The sequence below is a fragment of the Penaeus monodon genome, chromosome 8 (genome assembly GCF_015228065.2).
Source record: "Penaeus monodon isolate SGIC_2016 chromosome 8, NSTDA_Pmon_1, whole genome shotgun sequence".
Classification (NCBI taxonomy): Eukaryota; Metazoa; Arthropoda; class Malacostraca; order Decapoda; family Penaeidae; genus Penaeus; species Penaeus monodon.
Genome location: NC_051393.1, coordinates 23,248,453 through 23,254,501, shown reverse-complemented (window position 1 = coordinate 23,254,501; position 6,049 = coordinate 23,248,453). Strand labels below are relative to the sequence as shown.

Below are 6,049 nucleotides of genomic sequence, written 5' to 3'. Positions count from 1 at the left end.
GGACTACATGAATCTGATTTACTACACGAGACTACATAGGATTCAATCAATCCTGTCCCTAAACCTGACAAAGATGCTTCCACACTAGGGAACTACAGACCAATTTCTCTCACCAGCTGCATCTGCAAGCTGATGGATAAAGGGTCATGAATAGGATCTTCAAATTATCCATTAATCAGCAGACTTGGAGGTTGCTGCAATAGCGTTCTAGACCGACTCACAATCACATCTTTGAACTTGCTAGGATTTAATTTCATACCACACCAACTATTATTTACCAGGTTTCCAGAGAAAAAATATCAGCACAGAGAAGCATCATTAGCATATGTCAATATCTTATTGGTATACAAATATCATTGATATAAAAATTGAAAAGCAAAAGACCAAGGATACTACCCTGAGGAACCGCAGAAGACACACGTGAATATGGACTAAAACTGCTATCAGCATGAACATTATATATATATATATATATATATATATATATATATATATATATATATATATATATATATATATATATGAGAGGGCCAATAATGATTAATCATTCACTTGATATATTTCAGCCTCTCTGGATCTTCTATCCCTTCTTTTGCCAGAATAAGAATACGGGTAAAAGCAAACATCGACGATATTTCTAATTTATTAATCATAGGTAACATAATTGATAACTTTATAAATCCAAACTATACAAACGATACAACCTATAAACTATATAAAAATTCAGCACGCTGCGGTATTGGCACGTAGATAATACACGAGGCGCCCCCAACACGCATACACACCAGACACACAAATACGATATAATTACCATCCACTCGAAATAAAGAAACAAACAGATAAGAGCCCGAACGCTGCAAATGTCTCATGCGGGTACTGTTCCAAAGAGGGCTTCGCATACATTCCGTTTTTCTACTAACGCTTTGTCCGTATGCCGAAGCCGGTGGAGCACACGACTCCTCGGGGGGCGACAGGGGGGTCCCCACCCTTGTCGAGAGGCTGTGATCTGTTGTCGTGCCTCGGTGTTCGCCAAGCTAGGGCGAAAAACCCCGGGTCTTGTTGCCGGTGCTGCGGACGACGGTGGCGACGTCGAGCAGCGCCCAAGGTCCCTGAGAGAGAGAGAGAGACCGTATCGATGATGCGTCCTGGTACTATTATCCTATTTCATTTTAAATACTTTGTTTCACGTTGGACTATCTCTCTCTATAATAAAGTTTCCTTACCGAGGTTTTTAATTACGAAGCACGACGACAAAGGCGAGGGTTTCTACAGGCGGTCCCTCACAGGTGAGCGGTTTGCTCGTCAAGCCAAGAGTATCGCCACTCACCTGGTGGGGGGCGTTCGCATACATTCGAGTTGCCACTTTTTCTTTTTTCTTTCTTTTTTTTCCATCCGCATCTTATTTTCTTTACATCTAATTTTGCATGTTCATTTATTTTTCATCATTACTTATATCACAAATTATTTCATTCGTTCTTGGCTCTTGTTCTCATTCCTCTCTTGTTCGTGGGTTCACTGGGGTTATTCATGAACCCTCACATCAAATTTGCACAATTCGCGCGTCACACTATCCTTTTTCACTATACGTCTAATGTAGTTTTTTTTATAACAGTCTGAGGTGGCTTCCATTCGTGTAATATAAGTAAGTATCTCAGACATAGTTAGTATTAATTAGCTCTCGATGGTTAGATCAATTACACACAACTCATTCGCCTCGTTCACACTTCACCTAGTATGCGGAACTGACAGACGGGGATTCTCTTTCAATAGTCGTTACATCATTGTTTTGTTTTGTTTCAATCCATAACTTTTCGCCCTTTCATATATATATATATATATATATATATATATATATATATATATATATATATATATATATATCTTTTTTTTTTTTTTTTACAAACGGGTCAGTTTGTATGATAAACAGACATAATTATGAGTAATTTTGGAAAATAAACAGCAAACTGATTTCTTTGATACCGAGGAGATCACGAAACAGAGCAGATTGGAGGAGAGGCTGACAGTTTCGCAAAACGCGTAAGCAAAGTGGTGAAATAAGACAAGGTCTTGGACTGAATTCGTTACACGAGAGTTGAGTTTTGAAATGGAGAAAAAATATTGCAAAAGAGAGAGATGATATATTCACAAAGAAAAAGAATATTGCAAAATGGGAAGCCGGCATTTCAACGTAAAAGGGAAAAAACAGTACAATTTTAAGAAGTAAAAAAATAATAATGAATAAGAAAAAAGAATAATTAATAAATTAAGTATAACAAAATTTGCTTAAAATTTAATTCAGCAAAAGAACATCATAGAGGAAAAAGGTCAAGAGGAAATAGGGATAGGAGAAAAAAAGAAAGGGATGAGAATAAAAAGACGAAGATAGAAAGATGAGAGCGAGAGAGAGAGAGAGAGAGAGATAGAGAGAGAGAGAGAGAGAGAGAGAGAGAGAGAGAGAGAGAGAGAGAGAGAAAGAAAGAAAGGGTGAACATGAAGGAAATGAAACGAACATAGGAACATTAAGTAAAAAAAAGCAGAAAAAGAGAATCAAAAGAAAAGAGGCAACGGAACAGAAATTGGACGAGAGATCGAAGGCGAAAGATAAGAAAAAGAAAAAAAAGAAAATCTCAAAGAAGGCGCAGAACCATAAAAGAAGCAAAGAAAAGAAAAGAAACATTTTATCCGCGAGTATTTTCGGAAAAAGTTTTCGAGGAACCAATCTCAAAAGTTGTCGCTCTCATTTTTCTTCTTCGCGCGTGATTTACCTTTGTTCGGCCACGTTTGTATCAAGTGCCTGTTGTCATCTTCCGCTTCCTCCGTTCGTTGCATCTTTATTGTCTCTGCTTCTCACCTTCTTTCGTTTCTTCGTTTCTTATCATTTTCTCCACTTTTTTTTTCCACCGCTATGCATCTTTATTGTTTTTTTTCCCTCTCACTTTCTTTTCTTTCCTCGTTCCTTACTCTTTTTCCTCCTTTTGTATTTCTTCTTTTGAGACATTTCAATGCATCTGCATTGCCTTTTCCTCTTACTTTCGTTCCTTCCTTCATGCATCACCTTTCTCCCACTTTTATCCTCCTCTGCTCAACTTTATTGCCTCTTCCTCTCATCCTTCTTTGCTTCATTCCATACCCTTTCCCCCCTTTTGCATTTCTTTCAACGCATCTTTATTGTCTCTTCCTCTCTTTCCTTTCTTCATTCCTTACATTTTCCCCTCCTTTTTCCTCCTTTCAGTGTGACCTTTGAATGCAGCTTTATTGTCTTTCCTCCCACTCTTTTTCCTTTCTTCGTTCCTTACCCTTCCTCCCCCTTACCTTTCCTCCCCCCTTTTGCGACGACGAATCTCACTTTCGTCCCTTCATTCGTTTCCCTCCTGCTTCTTCTTTTGTTTCTTTTTCTGTGCATCTTTATCGTCCTTCCTCTTTCCTTCTTTCCTTCCTCCATTCCTTACCTCTCCCCCCCCCCTTTTTTTTGCGACCCTTCAAGGCATTTTTATTGTCTATTACTTTCTCTCCTTCATTCATTCCTAACCGTTTCCCTTCTTTTTTCTCCTCTGTGCGTCTTAATTGTCCTTCCTCTCACTTTCTTTCATTTCTTCATTCGAGATCTCTCGTTTTCTCTCCCCCCCCCCCCTTTTGCTTTTTTCCGACCTTGCAACGTATCTTCATTATTTTTCCTTCCTGTGCTTTATTTTGTTTTCCTTCCTATGCATCTTTATTGCCTTTCCTCTCGCCCTCCTTCTTCCCCTCCTCATTTCCTTACCCTTTTTCACTCCTGAATTTCCTTTTTTGTCTCACATTTTCCTTCCTTCCTTCCTCAGCTTTTTCCCTCCTGCTTTTCTCTCCTGCTTCCTTTTCCAAGCGTCTAATTTGTCTTTATTATCACCATTTCTTTCGTTGCTCGCCCTTCTCTAACTTGTCTCTTCCTCTCACCTTCTTTCCTTCCTTCCTTACCCTTTTACCCCTTTCTTCAGTTTCTTTTGATCCCTTTCTCTGCACCGTTATTGTCTTTCCTCTCACCTTCCTTCCACTTCTTTCGTTGGTCGTCGCTTCTTTATTTTCCTTTGTTTCCTCTATACCCATCTTTCTCGTCTCATTCTCTCATATTCCTCCCTTCATCACCTTTTTCCCCTTTTGCATATTCTTTTTCTTTTGTCTCCTTTCTACGCATCTTTACTGCCTTTCCTCTCACCTTCCTTCCATCTCTTTCAGTGTTCGTCCTTCTTGTCTTATTCTGCATTTCCTTTTGTCTCCTTCTATGCGCATCTTTATTGTCCTTCCTCTCACCTCCCTTCCATCTTTCATTAGTCTCGTCATTTATCTCTCTCTCTCTCTCTCTCTCTCTCTCTCTCTCTCTCTCTCTCTCTCTCTCTCTCTCTCTCTCTCTCTCTCTCTCTCTCTCTCTCTCTCTCTCTCTCTCTCTCTCTCTCTCTCTCTCTCTCGCTCTCTCTCTCTCTCTCTCTCTCTCTCTCTCTGTCATTGGGGGGGGGGTAGGAGAAAGGGGGTTCTTTTTGTGTTCCTGTGTCTCTTTCGTTTTAATCTTCTTTCTTACATTTTTCTGCCTCCTTCCCTCACCTCTTCGTTGTCTCTCCTTCTGTGTTCCTTCTTCTTTCTTTCACTCTAATTTTCCTCTCCTGCACTGTCCTCCATCTCCTCCCTACCCATCTTTATTATCCTGCTTAAACGTCCTTATCGTTTTTATTGTCCCTCTCTTTGCTCTGGTATCTTCTGTCTCTTTCATTTCTTATTTATATCACCTTTCATCTTCTTCCTTCTTTCTTCTCATCTTTTCAGTATTTCTTTTCATCGTTTTTTTCATCTTCCACCTTCTTCCTTTGTATCGTTATTGTTACTTCTCCCTCCTATATAACCTCGTCTATTGAATGTATTCCGCCTTATTATGCTTATCCTCTACCTCTCTTTTATTCTTTTCTACCATCATTCCTTTTCCTCATCTCTTGTTCCTGCAGTTTTTCGCCGATTTTCTTTACCTCTCTTTGCCACTTCTCTCCTCCTTTTTTCCTTTCTTTGCTTTTTAGTTCACTTTCATTTTACTTTTTTTTTGTCTATCTTTATCGTCAGTTCATTTTCAACTTTTTTTTTTCTTCATATTTTCATTCTGCTTCCCTTTTCTCGTTTCCTTCAACATTGCAATCTTTCGCCTTTTTTCTTCTCTCTGTTTTCCAGCCCCTTACTCTCCAATCGTCCTTTTTTCTTTCCTTCGTTATCATCGGCTGTCCCTTTCTCCTCCTACTTTATCCTATTTCATCTTTCACTTCCTTTTTTCGTCGCTTTGTCTTACCTTCATTACCATCGCTTTTCCGTGCTTTTCTAGTTCTTTTTCCTTCATTTTCCCCCCTTTACATATTTCCTTCCTCAGTTCCCTTCTTCCTCTTCTCCAGCGTCATTTCACGCCGTTTCCTTGGTTTTCTGCTTCTTCCCCTTTCTCCCGCTCTCAGTTGCCTTTCATTTTCTTTCTGCCTTTCTCACCTTGTTCTTCCTAGTTCTCGTTTATTATCACTTTCTTGACATGTGTGTGTGTGTGTGTGTGCAGAGGAAGAAAGAGGGTTGAGGGAGAGGGAGATAAGGGAGTATATCGAAGTGATATATCTTCAGATTTTTAAAAAGATGAAGGCTTAAATGAAAACCCTTCATTTGCATTGTGAAATTTTCATCCTAGTCCTAGCGATTTTTTCTCTTCTATTAGTTTATCATCATGATCATCATCAGCATTATCATTATCATGTTCATCAGTATCATAGTTATTATGATTATTCCTTTATTATTTATATCACACGTGGTTGCTGCAAACTACTAGATTGAGCTGGATTTAGTCCGGTTTCATTTGTGATTTCCGTAATTGGAGTTTGGAAACTATTCATTTATATCTGCAAAGGATATCAGGATACACAGGTGGAATAATTTGACTGGAATGAATAATGAAAAAGCAGTCCGTGACAGATCTGATAATGTTATTCAAACCACCAAATAGAATTTCAATCCTCTATTTACAAACTTGAAGCACAATGGAAATCCTACCTTACTGTTGCTG

The 6,049-nt window shown here is 38.9% G+C and overlaps 1 long non-coding RNA gene across 1 annotated transcript; it reads right to left on the bottom strand.

Annotated features, from left to right (window-relative positions):
* Positions 1–630: 630 nt before the first annotated feature.
* Positions 631–1,822, bottom strand: LOC119575814. Its single transcript, XR_005229007.1, has 2 exons — positions 1,224–1,822; positions 631–1,109 (listed from the first exon to the last, which is right to left on the bottom strand). It is a non-coding gene; the product is annotated as an uncharacterized LOC119575814 (long non-coding RNA).
* Positions 1,823–6,049: the final 4,227 nt, after the last annotated feature.